The 20,003-nt window shown below is 43.5% G+C and overlaps 1 protein-coding gene across 1 annotated transcript in view; it reads right to left on the reverse strand.

Moving 5' to 3' along the window:
* The window catches only part of LOC126456102 (uncharacterized transmembrane protein DDB_G0289901-like), a 435,362-nt gene that overhangs the window by 188,117 nt on the left and 227,242 nt on the right, over window positions 1-20,003 (reverse strand). The gene's annotated exons all lie outside the window — the stretch shown is intronic.

Genomic DNA, 20,003 nt, shown 5'->3' on the forward strand with positions numbered 1-20,003 from the left:
TCTTCTTTCTTCCAAAGATTTGCTCATTTGTAAATTCCTGGATTACTACATATTGTTTCAGTATGCTAACTCAAGGTAGAACTGATTAAATAACGTTGTTGTTGTCATTGTTGTTACTGTTGTTGTTGGATCTTCAGTCCAAAGACTACTTTGATGCAGCTCTCCATTCTACTCTCTCCTGTCACGGTCGCCAAATTTAATACTTTTTGTGTGGGATCTAAAATTTAAAAACCTCTCTCACACCGGCCTGATTTAGCTTCACTGATCAGGATAGTAAAAACATGCGTATGTTAAGGGAATTTTCATTCACAAAGCAGGCTTATCACATTCACACAGTTCAATACTATTCCATTCTGATTAAATTGAGCTTAACTTAAATTCCATAAGGCAGTGAAGTAATTTCGAAGTCTCGGTGCGACGAAAATTGTCAGTCGATCTCCTGGAAACATTTGTAATAATTATTAACTTTCGGTGATCACATGGGGAAGACCGGAGATCTGCTGGTAAGACCGTGTTAGCCTATTTATTTGAAGTAACTGGATATCTTGAGGATACAAAACGGCGGGTTCGTCCAGTGTAAATCAGACGTTCCCCACTGATCCCGTCCAACACAGCGTAGTAAGCAGACACTGTCTATAATAATCAGTTAAATAATACGCGAACACACTTACTTTAGTTTAGTTCATGTATTAAATTCCTTCTCATACAGAATCTCATCAAGATGGCGACTAGCTCAACAATACATATATATACATCCTCCTTCTTTCAAGACTAATCGGCAAGAAGTCCCCCATTCTTTTCATAAGAGAAAACATAGATAGCAGAGAAGCTATTCCATGGAGTAAATGGACGCTCCAAGGAATAATTGGGCTTGAAACTACTTTGCATTGATAATCGGTAAGATAAGAAGAGATATTTCGAGATATGTACTGAGTTATATAATTTATAAAATTTCTGAAAATTTCGCGTAGAGACCGCTGCAAGAGACATTACACTGCCGCATACCTGTCACCAGCCGCAGCGACCGTAGCCGCAGATCACGTGTCTGGCGTCGCCTGGCTTTCACAGGTGCCGCGACCACATGGCGGCCGCATTGTTTGGGACCTGATGTCACGGCCGTGTTAAAGTCACACCCATACTAGTCTGAGAGCATTAGGCAATCTGTTGGAGGCCTCGCTCGTCTTCGTCCAGGGTCAGGTCGCAGTCGCTGCGGCCTGGCTTTATCTTCGTAATTTCTGTCGAGTATGTGTCGTGTAATACTCACTCCAGCCTGCCCGGTTACCCGTTCGGTCTAACGCACGGCTTTCCGGACTGGGAAGAAGCGCCTGGCCCCCGGCACGCATCCGCCCCGGCGGACTTGTGTCGAGGTCCTATGAGCCGGCCACTCTGTGGATGGTTTTCAGGCGGTTTTCCATCTGCCTCGGCGAATGCAGGCTGATTCCCGTTATTCCGCCTGAGCTACACTATGTCCGCGATTGCTGTGCAAACAAGTTCTCCACGCACGCGTACACCACAGTTACTCTACCACACAAACAGTTGTATCCACGGACCCAACCAACCAACTCGCGCACGCGCGCCATGACCGCGACATCGCTGGCAACAGTTCCTGTCGCGGTCGTCGGCGTCTCAGGGCGTTACCGCCGACGGAAGAGGTCGCGCCATGGCTGAGCTCGGGTCCGCAGCGCCCCCTGCCTTTTGCATATAAGGAGGAGCGCTGACCCCGAGACGGACAGTCTATTGTCGAATATCTATTGCTAGCCTTTCGTGGAGTTTATAGCGGAGCCATTGCAGTGTGATATTTGCTATAGTATTCGACTAGGTCCAGTACACGGATTACTCTTGGATATTACTTGGACTTGTATTGCTGGTACACGTTTCGTCAGAAATAAAGATAAGTTATCTCTTCATTCTAGCTGGCGCAATTCTTTTCATTAATTATTTTTCGGCCACCATGCATGTCACCTACGCTTTATACAATTTGTGGTGGCTGCCCCAAAAGTACCGCCGAGCACCTTGGGTTTGGGGAGCCGTCACAAAACAAACATAGGGGTTACACTTGTCTGGTGTGAGACGTTCCCTGGGGGGGAGGGGGGGGAGGGTTGTCCACCGGGGGCCGAACTGCGCAATAATCCTGAAAGAGTGGTTCAGTGTGGGGCGGCGGAAGGGTGCACTGCGGAAGTCGTCGTAGAGTTGTTGACCACTGCGGCTGCGGCGGTGACGGAGCGTCTCCGTCGTTTCTAGGCCCCCGGTTAACATGCAGCACAATACTCAGTCCGCTTTTCTTTATTTGCGAATGTCCGCGGACGCCGTCAACGTGCTACAGCAATGTGTAGCCCACGTCATTTCACTACGAGAGGCAGTTATGCATCAGCCGGTAGGCCGGCCGCGGTGGTCTCGCGGTTCTAGGCGCGCAGTCCGGAACCGTGCGACTGCTACGGTCGCAGGTTGGAATCCTGCCTCGGGCATGGATGTGTGTGATGTCCTTAGGTTAGTTAGGTTTAAGTAGTTCTAAGTTCTAGGGGACTGATAACCACAGCAGTTGAGTCCCATAGTGCTCAGAGCCATTTGAACCATCAGCCGGTAGGGAGAACGTGTTATTACTGGATGCGGTTCAATTTCCTATAATACGAAGTAAAGCTGTGATCGATCCGAAGATTGGCTTCAATGTTAGCTTTTCTGGCCTTAGTTGTGTGGGAGCTGATATGCCGCTGCCTACCTAATTGTAAAAAAACACACTAAGATTGTATATGATGCGTGTAAAAGATCTTTAATATAGGATGATTTTTTCTAAAACAAAATCTCGCAGTCATATGCGTAAATAAAATTTGCCCGAAGTTACTACATTCATGTAGAAGATAAACATAATTTTGAAGTCACATGAATTCTTTTGAGATAACCTGATCTTTGCTGATTGAATTCCTTAAGTTTCATTCACAGGCTGTTGCTGGAGTTTTTGCTAGAAGTACTGTAGGGACGCACACTGTTGCCACATTGAACCCCTTAACCCACGATTCATGTTGCTTCGACCTGTGTCCAAAATGTAAACATGATCGCCCGGCCTACGAGACATTCCACAGTTCGATACAACGGGAGGCCCCTTGCGGGGCAGGTTCGGCTGCCTTGGTGCAGATTTTATTACATTCGACGCCACATTGGACGACCTGCGCGCCGGATGAGGATTAAATGATGATGAAGACAGCAGAATACCCAGTCCTTGAGCGGAGAAAATCCCCGACCCAGCGGGAAATAAAACCCGGGCCCGTGGGATAGCAATCCTCGAGCTGACCACTTTTTTTTGGTCGCTGTGTTTGGTCATTGCAGACGTCACATGACATTCGGTCAAGTTCGTTTGTTGATCCTTCCACTCAGTTTTTTATTACAGAGACCAACCGGCTCTCTGACCGAACACGCTGAGCTACCGTGCCGGCTGTCACTCAGCTATGGCGTTGTACTTATCGTGCACGACTTACGGAGCGTAAGTGCATGCGCAAGATCCGGTTGATTTTGTTTTGCAAAATATCTGATAGAGAATCACAACCTCATCTAATAATTGTGTTATAAATTCCACAACAGATTTATTAGCAATCAATATAGTATAATATAAATAAATACCATTTATGTGGGCGGGATTAACTGAGCGGTCTAAGGCGCTGCAGTCGTGGACTGTGCGGCTGGTCCCGTCGGAGGTTCGAGTCCTCCCTCGGGCATGGGTGTGTGTGTTTGTGTGTGTGTGTGTGTGTGTGTGTGTGTGTGTGTGTGTAGTGTGTAAGCTTAGGAACTGATGACCTTAGTAGTTAAGTCCCATAAGATTTCACATACATTTTTGAACCATTTATGTCCAATTCCTGAAAAAACTCACAGATCACATAATTAGCACTCTTACAAAAAGCAGCTACACAAATCAAACGGTGTGAAACATGCGGGTACATGTAATGGAAATTTGCATCTCTTGCAGTCCCACGTTGTTTAACTACGCTGTTTAAATTTCCCGCGAACCTTACCCGACCGATGAGCCACGGGCCAAGCCCGTGCAGCTTACATTTCGCCCGACCGACGTATCACTGGCCACACTCGTGATGATCATATTTGGCCGGAACACTGGACCACGAGTCTCACACGTGGTTGCAGGTTAAAGGGTCAATGCTGTTGACTGAGACGTTAGTTTCTGAACGGCATAGGCCTACGCTATCGACATATTTCTGATAATTAACTACAGGGATCAAAGTACAAGTTAGTACTACGTCGATGACAAAATGACTTTCTTCTCACAAACGACCTGAATGGATGCGGGTCCAGTTAAACCTCGAAGCACTGCTGCGTATATATCATTCCAGAAATTTAATCTGCAGCCTTAAAAAGGTATTACGGAAGAAAGAAGCGACAGATATTTTTCACAGGTGGGACGGCAAATTAGCTTTAGCAGCCAGTGGCGTTAAGTTGGCGCGGCGGAAATTTATAGCGGCAGGCGGCAGTAGGCGAGCGCCCGTCTGGCTGACTGCCAGCACCCAGCAGCAGGCGCAACACAGCTGCCAGCGGCAGGGGATGGAACCACCGGCAGCCGCGTGGGGAAGTGTCGATACGCTGTGACAGTTCGTACGGCGGACCTCTCCTCACGAGGACACAGCAAGTGCCACCACCCTATGTCTCAGAAACTTCGCTTACTGGAAATGGGGTTAAAATAAGCGAACAAGTGTTTCGGCTAGATAGATACTCGACCATGTCTGAGAAAACGACTGTCTGAGTTTCCGACCCAATTTACATGCCTTTTAGCGGACGATAAGTTCAACCGCGGCGGTGACACAGTGGTCCTGGTCGTGGGTTCAGCCTTTTGCCGCCCGTGTTCGAAACCCGATTGTCGTTTTAATTTATTTTTTTCATTTATCTACCTATGTCCGTATAAGGTTACTACGCGAAAGTTTCTCACCAAATTAGGGGTAAAGGGTGTTATATTAACTGTAAAATTGCAACAGCGTTACACAAAAGTGGGTACATTTATTATATAATATATGTGTGTTTGTAGCCGGCCGGTGTGGCCGTGCGGTTCTAGGCGCTTCAGTCTGGTACCGCGTGACCGCTACGATCGCAGGTTCGAACCCTGCCTCGGGCATGGATGTGTGTGATGTCCTTAGGATAGTTAGGTTTAATTAGTTCTAAGTTCTAGGCGACTGATGACCTCAGAAGTTAAGTCGCACAGTGCTCAGAGCCAATTGAACCATTTGTGTGTTTGATTTTTCGAGGGTCACGGTCTTTTTAAATTCTCATAGTCTTCTATTTTGTTCTTATATCAATTTCTACATGAATTATTACGTACTGTTCTTATGTTTATTCTTTCAGAAGATGTCGTGCGTTTCCTTGGATGATACCGTTCGCAGAAACATTCGAAACATAGAAGTTCCGAACACCATGAGCGTCTCGCGAAGGCAGGTTTCCATAATGACATTTCTTCGTACGAATCCCACTCGGAAAATAAACATTGTTAACACTGATGGTGATTGCACGCGTTGGCAATATACACTAGGGAATTTCACCGAAAATGATTTCAAATAATTTTCTCAGGCATTTATTGCTCTTTTCTTCAATTCATTGGCCAGCCAATGTGGCCGAGCGGTTCTAGGCGCTTCAGTCTGGAACCGCGCGACCGCTACGGTCGCAGGTTCGAATCCTGCCTCGGGCATGGATGTGTATGATGTCCTTAGGTTAGTTAGGTTTAAGTAGTTCTAAGTTCTAGGGGACTGATGACCTCAGTTGTTAAGTCCCATAGCGCTCAGAGCCATTCTTCAATTCATTCGCCAGACAGGCAATTGTTAGACGAATAAGAACAACGTTATTTCAACATGCATTGAAAAATATTCATGTAGTAGTCTTCTACGGACACGGGTAGACAAATGGAAAACAAATACAAAAATAAAAACAATAATCAGGTTTCAAACACGGGGTACAAAAGAGTGGAGCGGTGGCACTACCTATTGCCCTACCGCAGCGGTTGACGTATTACGCTCTAAAAGGTGCATGTAATACCTCGAAAAGTTTTGACCGTCATTTTATCAGAAACGGTCAATTACCTACGGATAAGTCGAGACATGTGGTCGCTTATTTTGAACCTTCTTTCACTGAGCGAAGTTTTGGGGAAATCAGGTTATGGCACTTCTCCGTACAGACACAGAGTCAGAGCTTGGTTCTGGTGGGAAGGGGGAGTGGAGGGGGAAGCGGAATCGTACAGTTTTCCACTCCCCCTCTTAATATACAGTATTTTGCCGTTTTCCGCTAACATCAACACCTCAACCCATGTATCTGCGTCTGAGCTTTAGGCAATGATACACATGTTGAGACAGCACTAATGACGTCCGAACCACTGACAGACATAAAAATTGGTACCTATCGATAGTTGCTAAGTACTCACTCAAAAGAATAAGTTTTGATGCAACCCGTGGTGCCTTGGTTGGTTGCGCCGCTACGTTATTCTCTTTATGGAAGAACATAATTCACCAAAGAATAACTTTTTTTTTTCGGTGTACGTTGCAGACCCGTTTCGAAATGTTTATTTCCATTCTCAACCTTAATTGTAAGATGTAAACTTTCTCGGCCGGAAATGCCACACTTAATAAAATATTCTGGGTTATTATTCAGTCGTCAAATGCATTTCTGTGTGAGACCAAACGTTTCGTTCCCATCTGTGGAGGACTTCTTCAAGGTCGGATAGTAGCTTTTTCGAAAGTTCGCTGCTGACTGAAGTAAAATTCCGTTTCCGCGTGCGCCCTCACAGGGGCGTGATGTCAGACTTTTTTTTTTTTTTTTCAAAACTCGAGTGCAGTTGGCCGTTGGCGGTCGACAGTGACGGACAACGGCCAATTGCACTCGAGTTTTCAACTCGTTACAGCATCGTACTATGACGTTGTGCCAAAGTTACGTGGCAGTCTTATTAATATTTTAACTGCGAAAAATTATTAGTTTAAACATGTATCGTTATGTGTCACTGGAACTTATTTTGAGACACTGGGTTTTATGACATCCATGCTTTATTTTGTAATGTAAGGAAATTGTAGCTAAAACCTTTTTGTGTGCAAAAAATTTTACCTTTTGTTCCTAAGGTAGTAACATTTTATTTTTCGTGCACTATTCAGAATGGAAAAGCATTTCTCAAAACCGTTCTAAAAAGACAAAATCTGGTTGTTTGGGGGACTCTTTTTCTCTTCAAAATGGAAAGTATAAAGGTGAAAGAGATATTTTGGTTTCAGCAACCGTCGACTACGAGGCAGTTAGAGACAAAAACTTGAACGGAACAAGACTGGGGAAAGGAATAGGCTGAGTAATTCTCAAGGCTCCCATCTTGGCGTTTACTCTTAAGCGATTTAGGGAAACCAAGGGAAAACTAAGTCTAGTTGGCGGGTCAGGGATTTGAACCCTGCACCTCCTGAATGGGAGTTGACTGGCTATACGACCAGACGGTGTGGCAAACGTGTCGGGAAATCCGTCGACGGTCTATTAGAGGCAAGAGGACTATCAGCGTCGAAATCATTTATTAACTGCATTGCACGAGTAATAGTAAACTATAGTAATAGTAAACTATTACTCTGCACTGCAAAACGAAAGGTCGCAAACTTTTCAAACGCCACAGGCTGGCTGGAAATGGCCATGTCGGATTCAGCGTCTAAAGCAACCCCTTCAACGCACCGCTGAGAGAAGAGAGCCGGCCGGGGTGGCCGAACGGTTCTAGGCGCTTCAGTCGGGACCGCGCGACAGCTACTGTCGCAGGTTCGAATCCTGCCTCGGGCATGGATGTGTGTGATGTCCTTAGGTTAGTTAGGTTTAATTAGTTCTAAGTTCTAGGGGACTGATGACCTCAGATGTTAAGTCCCATAGTGCTCAGAGCCATTTGAACCATTTGAGAGAAGAGAGCTAGCGATGCAACGGGGCCTAAGCCGACACCCCCGGGATAACAAGGCCGCCCAACAGTGTTAGTGACGTCACACTAAGCGGCCCATAGCCGACGCAGCAGTCCACGGACACCTCCGTACAGACGCGCCTGATGCTAACGATCTTCTGTCCGTCATACAGAAAGGAGCGAACTATAATTCGAACCAAAGACCAAATTATATATATTCTTGTAAACAGCATAAAGGCTCATAACGAAATACCGATTACATATACGGGCAGGAATAGGTTCTAGAACTCCTCTGAAATGTGTTTATCTTCAGTACCAGAATGAACATCAAATTGTCAGGTTTTCTAAATAGAAAAGCACTTTGTTAGTAACAGACAGCAATAATGAGACTTGCAGTTGGTGATTTCTACGTGGAAAAGCTGTAGAGAGATTGAAAACGGTAGCAAAGAGAGCCTCAGCCTTTTGCTCACATTCTTACATGTAATGCACTTGGTTGTTTTTCATTTCCTCACCTTTCATAACATTTTTAGTATTGTTTCAAGAAGAGTATCTTCAATAGCAGAGTGAACTTCAAATTGTCAGGCTTTTCTTAAAGGAAAGAGCAGTCCCTTAGTATCACAGTGCAAGACAGAATCTTGTGTTCAGTGATGTCTATGTTAAAAGGAGAATATTTGATATCTATCTTTTGTTTCCATTCTTTATTACTGGGGATACACTTGTAAAAATTCTTGAAAAGAGCTGTCACCATGAACATATGAGTAAATTCACAATAGTCATGTGTTTTATGAGATAAAGCGAACTCTTGTTACCTTGTTGTAAACGAAAGTTGTGAGGGTTTTGCTATGTATGACAGTGTTTAAGATAATTTACTTTCAGTGTAATAGCTTGAAAATGTTAAGTCCTGCTGTCAGTTGGCATTTGTCACCACCTGTATGCAAGTTTTAAAGCTATATAGTGTTCTGACAATTATAAAATAGTGGCAAAGTTCCTCAATCGATTAAACTTATTCCTGCCCGTATATGTAATCGGTATTTCGTTATGAACCTTTATGCTGATTACAAGAATGTATATAATTTGGTCTTTGGTTCGAATTATAGTTCGCTCCTTTCTGAATGACAGACAGAAGATCGTTAGCATCAGGCGCGTCTGTACGGAGGTGTCCGTGGACTGCTGCGTCGGCTATGGGCCGCTTAGTGTGACGTCACTAACACTGCTGGGCGGCCTTATTATCCCGGGGGTGTCACCTAAGCCCACTCTAGGCGCGCGAATTCCGTGCAAATCAGCGGCCTGAATTGTCGAAGGTTGAACGACCGCCACAGAAACAAGCTGTATATTGGACAGAATGACTTTACCTTGCACAAGAGCGAAGGCACGATCATAGCGTTCCAGACGTGCTAACTCCGTGAAGGACCGGCCAAGGATGTAGACGTTTTGGAAGAAGTCACCCACGGTACAGTATGTAGTTGGTAAGATGTAGGGCAGGATCTTTGAGCAGTATAACTGGTTATATGTTACTGCCTACAGCCAAGGCAGCAATAAACGACTGCGTTAATTGATTGTGATGCTGGTTAACCTTGATTTACAGTCGAGTGTCTCGTATGCTTGAGTGATGTAGGTCAACCTATCTGGCCGCTGAAATAATCCCACAGTTAAAAAGTCAGGCAGAATAAGCAAGCGAAAGTTTGAAATGCTATTTTGCAGTGAAGAGTACCACTTCACTATAGTTTAGGCCTACTGTGAACAACGGGCAACTGGAGATTTGTTTGTTTGTACCGCTTCTGCTTCTCTGGGTTTTTAATTAATTAAATTAATTTAATGAAGTCATTTATCTTTTCACTTATCTGTCTTTGAAATGTGTTTCTAACAGCACTGCGAAAGAGTACATGAAATTTTATTGGTTTACGAAGAAATTGCCTGTAGAAGTTCCAAGCCCATACAAAGAAGACATACATTGCACTCTTAAGCAACATACAATAATACACAGGTTCTCTAAATGTACAGCAGGCATGCTGGAGATGACGCGAGACACTCTTTGACATGGGACTCGATCTTCCTCACATTTTTGGCCATTGCCAAATTTTCCATGTACCTGATATCGTAATTTATGTTGCGAGATCTGGTTGTACGGATGGCCACAGCGTTGCATGACGATCGCTACTGGAGTCTTGTGGTAGCCATCAGTGTCAAAGTACAATTTTCAGTGTGGGGATATGTCATTTTGGTTTATTAAACGCGGTTGACTAAGCAACTCACATGTAAGATACAAGTCTAACACTCTCGGACATATCAACCCCCCTAGTCCCAACAAATAATCTATTTTCGTAGCGAAAAGTGGTATAGAGGGCATTTTATTTTCTTGCACACTGTTCGTTTCCTTCTAGAGGATAAGAGTCATTGATCTCTCACATTCTGAAGTTATAGTTTACTTTGCTGCATTAGCGAAAATTATCTTAATTTCATGTTATTATTTTCAAGATTCGTTGCTGTCGTATTAGGGTAAATTCTAGAGCAAAAATGAATTCTACTCCAGCGCTACTTTCGTTGCACGATTCTTCTTTTTTGTTGTAGCTGCTTAATTCCGGGGCATAATCATTTACAGACAACTCTACAGGCTGTTAGTAGGTCTTTTGTCATAGCAGCAGTACAGCCTTTTTTCGGAGTGCTGCAAATTTGTTCCACGTTCCCTTCTCAGGCTAGGAGGCAACAACTTGATTTCCTGTTCCACAGAAATCCAATTTCTTAAATTAACTACAGCAAGAACCATTTGTCTCAGGGTGGTTTGTTTTAAACTTCAGAGAGCAATCTGTAAAATTATTACTAAATTATTCGCACGAAAATCAGACCATTTCCTGGCCTGTGGACTACATTCATTTCCTGTGGTAGAACTGTAGAGTAGACCAAAACAATCGACACTCGAGAAAATAATCAATTTGTTCCTTTGGACAGACAATTATAACGCACGGTGGAACACGATACCTGGCAATCACATTGATCCCCTTCGCACCTTCAAACGATCTTTCTCGTTAGTACCCACATTATTTTCGCCACTAAATACTTATAGCGTGTCCTGTCCTTCGTTTCGAAGAACCTACTACTGTTAGAACAGTATGACTTCTGCAGACTGGAGAAGATAAGCTGAGCCCGTGTGTTCAATGTCTGCTGCTGCAATCTTTCTCTCGACAAGATCCTAATGAAGGTGGTCGCTATGGTCTTCCTTTAATCCATTGCGTAACATTTACAATATGTGTGACTGGACCGCCGGCCGATGTGGCCGAGCGGTTCTAGGTGCTTCAGTCTGGAACCGCGCTGCTGCTACGGTCGCAGGTTCGAATCCTGTCTCGGGCATGGATGTGTACGACGTCAAAATGTTCAAATGTGTATGAAATCTTATGGGACTTAACTACTAAGGTCATCAGTCCCTAAGCTTACACACTACTTAACCTAAATTATCCTAACGACAAACACACACACCCATGCCTGAGGGAGGGCTCGAACCTTCGCCGCTCGGCTAATCCCGCGTGGCGTATGATGTCCTTAGGTTAGTTAGGCTTGAGTAGTTCTAACTCTAGGGGACTGATGACCTCAGATATTAAGCTCCATAGTGCTTACTTGTTAGAGCCATTTGAACCATTCTGTGACTGGACCAACGAGTATTACTGCGCTGGTCTATGCGTTGATGAAGTTGGCACTGAAAGAGAGAATAATAAATCCTGTCCTGGTAGAACATGAAACATAATGGGTTTGCGGAACTTAAACGTACTACACCACGGATAGACTTTCATCGTGAGTGTCGTATGAGCTCACTCTGCAGAACATTATTCATACATTTACCGTGTAATCCAGAACATTGGTGCACAATATGATGATCAGTATTGAGAGCCAATGTCTATCACTCCCTTGTCAACAAACAAGAAGAGATGAAAACGTTTTCTGCCACCGGGAAATTAACCTAAAACTTCTCGGCCATATTGCACTACCACAGCGCATTTAGTGGCTTCGGCGGGAGGGGAACGGTATCGCAACACGTGAACGCGGAAACGACGATGTGCGAAAGTGCATTCGACTAGTGTCAGCATCTGACATCAAAATACCATCATAAGAGCGCTTCGTTCCTTGTGACTGACGAAAACGTCGTTTTATGCAGCAGCCGCATTACAGAATCGTCTGATATTCTAATTGGTTTTTCGTGTCGCAGGATCCAACGGTGTCAGAAAACAACATGCGACGGACTTAGGGTACGGCTTTCCCGAAAAGAAAAAGAATGCGCGGTCTTGGATTTGTGTGGTAGGGCGGCCAGGGCAGTGACCTGAAACCTGTTTGCAACTAATGTACAGGCGGCACGCTCGCCGCCATTCGTCACCGTAATCTCACCTCACGATGCATTGCGCCCTCTGACGTCAGACAGCGTGCTATGGTGGAAATTAAGTCCGTGGCGAGTGTCTTGTATCTCTGTCACAGTTTGTATTTCGCTGTACGATGTCAACACCTGCAGAGCCTGTTTGCGGTAACATCACTTTTACTTCTCCGACCATTAAGGAGTAACGCTTTGGCAACGACAGATATTCTCTGAGAGTAAACACGATTCTACGGCGACTGGAATGACATTCTGAAGAGCCAAACGTTGTGGACGTAACAAGCCTCTAAAGACTAATTGCACCAACAACAACATACGTCAAGGAAGACACTCTTATGTACAGTCTATAAGAATAAGACACCAGCCCTTTCTAAATTAAGAACTAATTTTCAACGAACAACCAATTCACTCTTCAATAAATTCGAAACAATTCTATCATATCAACTTCACTTGTTAATAAGCATTTTGTTCGTTTAATCTCTCTAGTATGTGAATCCTGTCTATATGTTTAAGGGCAGAGGACCTTCATTATCCTTCCGTGTGTCTATCAACGTTTACACATTAATGTCTCTGACAATTCTGTTTTTTACTTTGTATGTATTGTTTTGCCATATTATATTAAGTTCGAGCACTTGATCTTCCTTTTTCTTTTCTTTTTTTTACAAGCATATGATGCTTAGCAAGTTGAAAATTTACGTGTTGTATTTGACTTAATGTACACTAAAACATTAACACTGAAACCACAACGTATTACCTTATTTACAGATCCTATGTGAATACACGACAAACCCGTCGTTACGTAAGCGAATCATCAACAAATTTGTTAACAATATAAATACCGGAAACTGCAATGAGTCACTTTTTTACTCCATAAGCGAATATTAAAAAAAGTGGCTGGCTGTAATTTTCTGTACTTAGGTTTAACAGACAGCCATGGGTTCATAAAATGTCCATAAGGGATATGGTTAATAAGATTTGTTGCTTGCGTATTTTAAAATTGGTTCATTTACCGATTTTTTATTCATCTCACGGCATCTAACTACTAGTCGCAATATAAAGAGATTAATCCGTAATAGCTGATACCTGTCTGACGGGAGCAGACAACGCAGATTAGTGTCCTGTCGATGTTACTGTCATTCAGGATGCAGCTCAGGTGTGACAAGAATAAAGAAGAAAACCAGCCGTCCCTTTTCAGATGAACCATCAGCACTCTCCTGAACAGATTCAGAAACTGCATGAAAATTCTAAACCTGGATGGTCGAGAGAGTTTTGACTTTCGCTCCCCTTCATGCTAATCTAATGTTAAACCACTGTGCCATCTCTCCCGGTAACAGGCGTCAGCAAGTACATTTTTCACTCAGCTATCAAGTTTCTTCGCAGAATGAATTAAAAGCTAAAGCGTGTCTGTTTTGTGTTTAAAAGTGAAAAGCCTCAAGTTTCATTCATGTAGGGAGACAGTGTTGACAGACATTTCTTAAGACATTTTATGAGGTTTCAGTCGCATAACGTATTTGTGTGGTTCGAAAGAGAACTTATGAAACCAAAATTACGCCCAATCACACTTACACTGTCCAGTTTATTTACAGAAATGCACTAAAGGATTGTTAATACACTTTTTGAAGCTTGTTCCATTGCTGCTTAGGATCTGTTTCACGCATCCATTGCAATGTAAAATATTGTTAGAGAAAGATAATTTACGCATAGCATTGTAATTCCCGATCGTAGCGACTCCCAACGTTGAAATACCCGGGGATGGTTCGCTACACAGACCAGCCTGGATGAAGATTTATGAGGTTTTCTCATGTCAGGTGAATGTGGGATTGGACCCCCACTGTCTGAAACATAAACTATCCTTCGGACGCTCTCCTCAGCAGAAGGCTGCAAATGATACACTTTCGAAACTCACACCGGATACAATCTTCGCTTTCATCAAAGCATGCGTCGAAAATGGAAAAGTTTATTTTCTAAAAGATGCTGCTCTCTTCCTACGAATACTCACACACATATTGTGTCAAAATTCGATAGATGTAATGGAATATTTCCTGACTGTTACTCCATCTACAGCTAAAACCAGGGAGAAGATTAATGGCAGACTTCACCAGGCAAAACAACGCTTTCAGTGTCTCTTGGCAAAAAGCCATTCAGGGCCATTCAGACGCGAACCCACGCCCATCAGCTCGTGGTTACATCTTTCTCCTAGCAGGAGAAGCTACAGCCCAATTCCTGCTCATGTTAACGGACCATCTGAATGTTTCCCACAAGGCACATGCGATCAGTAAATTTATAAATGCTGCTCTAATATGATGAGAATGACACAGGAGAGGACCGTATCAAACTAATCAGCTGAGGACCCAAACGAAATTGTATGCACTTCCACAGAAGATTCAGATTTGCAATTTATTCACGACAAAAGCAAAAGAAAATAATACTGACGGATTCCTGCTGTTCCAAAATCCGCTTCGATGTGAAGTCGCTAGTAGGATAGTAAACAGTTGGAAGCAAAGTATTTTGTTTCTTTGTTTGTTTTCCGATTGCACTTCCTACACAGGGTTGTCTAATGTAATACATTTCCCTCTCTCTCCCTGATTACAGTTGTTGAGCAGCTATTTTGCTCAACGAAGAGTCTGCTCTTTGCCATTATTACACACGCCATGTTATGAGACTTGCTTAATGTTGTACGGCTGACGGATCCAGCACAGAATGGAATGGCTGTTGTTATTTTCTGTCAGTAAATAGGCCTTCGCGCTACACCTGCTTAAAAGATAGTTGTGTGAAGCTTCTATACTCCACATTCAGGCAAGACGTTCTTGTACCGTAAACGGACTCTTTGAGAGGGGAGTTCCGTCTAAATAAATGGCTGTCAGGAGGTCTGAGAATTTACTGCAAAAATATTTCTGTTAGTGGTAGGCAACATGTCATCTCAAACAGCTGCGTAACTTAGGTTTGTGACTGCAGTCATGTGTTCCAGCGTGCGGCAGGACGAATGGCTGTGTAATAGATTGGTAGAATTCCCCCTGGAGATAGTCTTTTATTCGACAGCCAGTAGGTGCTAACGATTGCCATCCTGAGGCTGCACATTTAGTTGAAAGTCTTGCACACAATCGTTCACCCTGTCTCGCTGTATGATACCATATGTTTACCTTCATAAACGAAATGTCATGGAAACGAAATTGCAAAGGATACCTGATGTCATTAGAATGAATCATGTGTCAAATGAAGACATCAGAAAAAGCTTCAGTACAGCTCCGATTTAGGATTAAATAAATGCGAGACGAATCGTTTTCCGGGGTTTGGGCATGTGCTGCTTGCCGAAGATGACACAATGGCAAACAGAGAGTGCGCAACGGATGTCTAAGGAAAGATTCCCAAAGGTTAACCAAAATAACGCTGGGCAGACACACTGCGCGCAAATGGTGTAAAACTTCATCCTGACTGGGCACGGGATCTCATAAATTTTCGTAGCAAATATTTTCACACGGCTCGAAAACGACAGAAGAAAATTAATGGGCACAATTTGAGGTTCGATTTCACGACAGAGGCATCACAAGGGTATGTAACATGGTTGTATATTGTATCGACTGCTACGACGAGTCCTTTTTGGAAGACCGATCATGAGTGAAAGCAGATACCAGTACGAATCCCTCTCTCTGGTTAAAGAAAGCAGATGGTTATGCGACGTTCTTTCATTCCTGTAGACTTCTCTTGCACTTTAACTGCTTTTGACGGCTCTCTGCATGAGAACTGCAGTAGCACAATACTGACAAATGTTTGTTGTAAAACGTTTCGCAAAAAACCGTAAAATGTGCGAACCATTGAGGGGACTGCGCCCTGTTATGTCCTGCATCTGAATATATACTCTGCATGTGATTGTGAAGTGCAAGGCAGGGGGTACTTACGTATTATTGTACCATATATTACGGTTTCTCTATTAACGCATGGACCGAAGAAATAATGACTGCTTGTACGCTTCTGTGCTAGCTGTTACCCGCCCGGTATAAACTATTTCTATACAGTAGGCCGAGTCAGTGAATATCAACAAAACACCGGACACAAACACGGTAAACTGCAGCATGCTATTTTTTAACCGACAATTTTTTTTTCGTGGTATACGAAAGGAAAAGTTATTATAGACAAAGTGCCAGCTCCAATTTCATAAATTATTCATGTGTGATCATAGCCGGTTTCGGCACCTAGGCGTCCTCAGATGGTCACCAATTACTTATCCTGACTATATAAAACGTGTAAGTATCCTCACGATAACTAATTTCTGTTCACTTGTCAATGGTTTCCAGGCGCGTAACTGACTTTGACAATAAATGCCTTTTTATAGAAGTGGAAGCCCGACACGAGTGAGACTTGCGTGCGTCTCGCAATGTTCAACTGCTCATCTCTGTACAATAATCTGACGTGGCTGTCTCGCTTCGAGTCCATTAGCAACATCTTTCTTCACGAGACGTTGCGCGTGAGAATCATCAACAAACTGAGGGCTACTGACCAATGTGCGTCAGTACTTAAATTAAAAGAACCCAGTTTTCAGCGATTCAGTTCCTATCTACTTTCTGTGCCATTATGGTGCGACCTGTTGCTAGCATGAAGTGCAGAGGTATATGTGCTTTCTTGCCATTACGACACGTTGCATGGAAAGCAGCTTAGTTACTCCCATTGAGCACTGTTTCTCCATACGAGAATGTGAGTTTAATCTTAGGAGTGAAATGTGCTTGACATCTAGCTGCTAACATTTCAAATACACTCTAAAACAAAACAAAAAAACAGCTGTAAGGTTGTCGCGGATAACAACCAAAGGGGTCCAGCCACGAAATCAAATGGCACTCCAGACCATCCCTCCTGACTGTCGGACCTTAGGGCGGGCGACAGTCAGGCTGGAATTTCACCGTTGTCTGGGGCGTCTCCAGACACGTCTTCGACCTGGAATCTCACTGTCTGGAATAGAACTGGATTCAGTGATCGGTCCCGCTTCGAAATGAGCCCTGACGAACAGCGAAGACGTTTCTAGAGACATGGGTGGCTACCAAACTAACTTTTGGCCGCCATACGGTCAGACAGCCAGTAGTGATGGTCTGGGGTGCCATCTGATTTCATAGCTCGACCGCTATGGTTATCATCAGCGGCAGCCTTACAGCACAGCGGTGTGTTGACGATATTCTTTGACCTGTTTTATTTCCCTTCATGGCAAGCCTTCCTGGGCTTACTTTTCAGCAAAATAATGCCCTCCTGCTCACGGCGAGAGTTTCTACTGATTGTCTTCGTGCTTGCCAAACCATTTCTTGGCCAACAACGTCACCGGATCTTTCCCCAGTTGAGCAATGGAGCATTTTGGACAGGGCTCTCTAACCAGCTCGGGGTTTTGACGATCTAATGCGCCAACTGGAGGGAATTTGGTACTATATCCCTCAGGAGGATATCCAACAACTCTATCAATCAGTGCCAAGCCGAATAACTGCTTGTGCGAGGGCCAAATGAGGACCTACGCGTTGTTGACTTCTCAATATGTGGTGCTCTGTCTCTTGAATGAATCATCCAATTTTTCTGAAATCGTAATCATTTGTTTGTCTGTACATGTACGAGGGTCACTCCAAAAGAAATGCACACTATTTTTTTTAATCCGTCTTTTATCCTACATGTTTGAAAGTTTTACAGTGTGTAGATACATCCTTTAGGAACATTATTTTCATTTCTTCACATAATTTCCATCCCTCTCAACTGCCTTACGCCATCTTGGAATCAGCGCCTGTATACCCGCACGGTAAAATTGTGGACCAACCTATTGGAGCCACTGTTTGGCAGCGTGCACAAGGGAGTCATCATCTTCAAACCTTGTTCCACGAAGAGAGTCTTTCAGTTGATAGTCAGATGATAGTCACATGGAGCCAGGTCAGGACTGTAAGGCGGGTGTTTCACTGTTGTCCATCCGAGTTTTGTGATGGCTTCCATTGTTTTTTGACTGACATTTGGCCGTACATTGTCGTGCAACAGCAAAACATCCTGCTTTTGCCGATGTGCTCGAACACGACTCAGTCGAGCTTGAAGTTTCTTCAGCGTCGTCACAAATGCATCAGAATTTATGGTAGTTCCACTTGGCATGATGTCCACAAGCAAGAGACCTTCGGAATCGAAAAACACCGTAGCCATAACTTTTCCAGCAGAAGGTGTGGTTTTGAATTATTTTTCTTCGGTGAATTTGCATGATGCCACTCCATTGATTGCCTCTTCGTCACTGGTGAAAAACGATGGAGCCATGTTTCATCACCTGTCACAATTCTTCCAAGAAATTCATCTCCACAATTCTCGTACTGTTCCAAAAGTTCGCTGCATACCGTTTTTCTTGTTTCTTTGTGAGCCACTGTCAACATCCTGGGAACTCACCTGGCACAAACCTTTTTTAACGCCCACACTTCCAGTATTCTGCAAGCACTTCCTTCCCCTATCCCCACGCAGCGTGACAATTCGTTCACTGTGATGCGTCTGTCAGCAATCACCAATTCGTTAACTCTCTGCACATTGTCTGGAGTGTGTGCAGGAGGAGACCTGCCGCTGCGAGGACAATCCTCAATGTTGCCGTGTCCGCTTTCATCACGTAATCTGCTTGCCCACCGACTAACTGAAATGCGATCGAAAGCAGCATCTCCATACACCTTTTTCAACCCCTTGTGGATGTTTCACACTGTCTCGTTTTCACAGTACAGGAATTCTGTGTCAGCACGTTGCTTCTGACGAACGTCAAGTGTAGCAACCACCTTGAAGACATGCTGTGACGGCGCCACTCATGGGAACAGGTTGAACTAAGTTTGAAAACAAGTGGGAAGGATGTATCTACACACTGTAAAACTCTCCCACAAGCAGAATGAAAACTGTATTTTTACAAAAATAGTGTTCATTTCTTTTGGAGTGACCCTCGTAGATCATATCTACCGATTTCCGTCCCATTCGAATAATTCTTTCGTGGTGCGTCCTTTTTTTTTGTCTTAGAGTGTAGTTACATGAGTTTTCGTGTTTAACTGTGTTGATGTTCAGAGTAAGAAGTAATGTAGATAGGAAGTTAATTTAATAGCAGTGATTGCTTAATTGCCAAATAAGTTTTAATTTTTAAGTTCTCAAAAGTAATTTCGCGATACATAGAGCATAAATTTATGCTTTATTGTTTACTTAATAGAATGCAGAACCGTATGAGCAATACGCTGTGTCACACGCTCATCAGATGTATATTGATGTGAATTAATACATCATGCTCTAGCATGATATAATTCTTTAATGAAGCAGTGTTCGCAAAGATCTTAATTAAAAGTGTCTTCTTTGGTATAAAAACAACAGATATAAACAAATATACATTAATAGCTGAGCCTAATGAATCATCAGGACGTTAAACGGTGAAACCCAGGGAGTATAATTAGCGTAACAGGTTGAGAAGGCTAATTATCAAGCGGGAAACGTGTTCCTTCAGTTCCTGTTTTCTTAATCTGCGTGTCCCTTGGAGATTTATGTCACGTAACTGTAATTAACGTAAAGCAGTTCATCATATTTCATTGATAATTTAGACTACAGTTTTTTTATACATAGACTTCCACATGGCTGTACTAGCGCTCACTTCGACAGAATGTTTCCTAAAGTAAGATACTAGAAAACTGGCCCATTTAAAAGCGTTGTAACCATTTATCATTTGTCACGAAACGTCTAGCCTGTAAAAGAAAGAAATAAAAGTACGTAGACAGACTTATAAACATCTTTCCACTCTTGAGAGTCTAGTTCGAA

Source organism: Schistocerca serialis, chromosome 2, assembly GCF_023864345.2.
Source record: "Schistocerca serialis cubense isolate TAMUIC-IGC-003099 chromosome 2, iqSchSeri2.2, whole genome shotgun sequence".
Lineage (NCBI taxonomy): Eukaryota > Metazoa > Arthropoda > Insecta > Orthoptera > Acrididae > Schistocerca > Schistocerca serialis.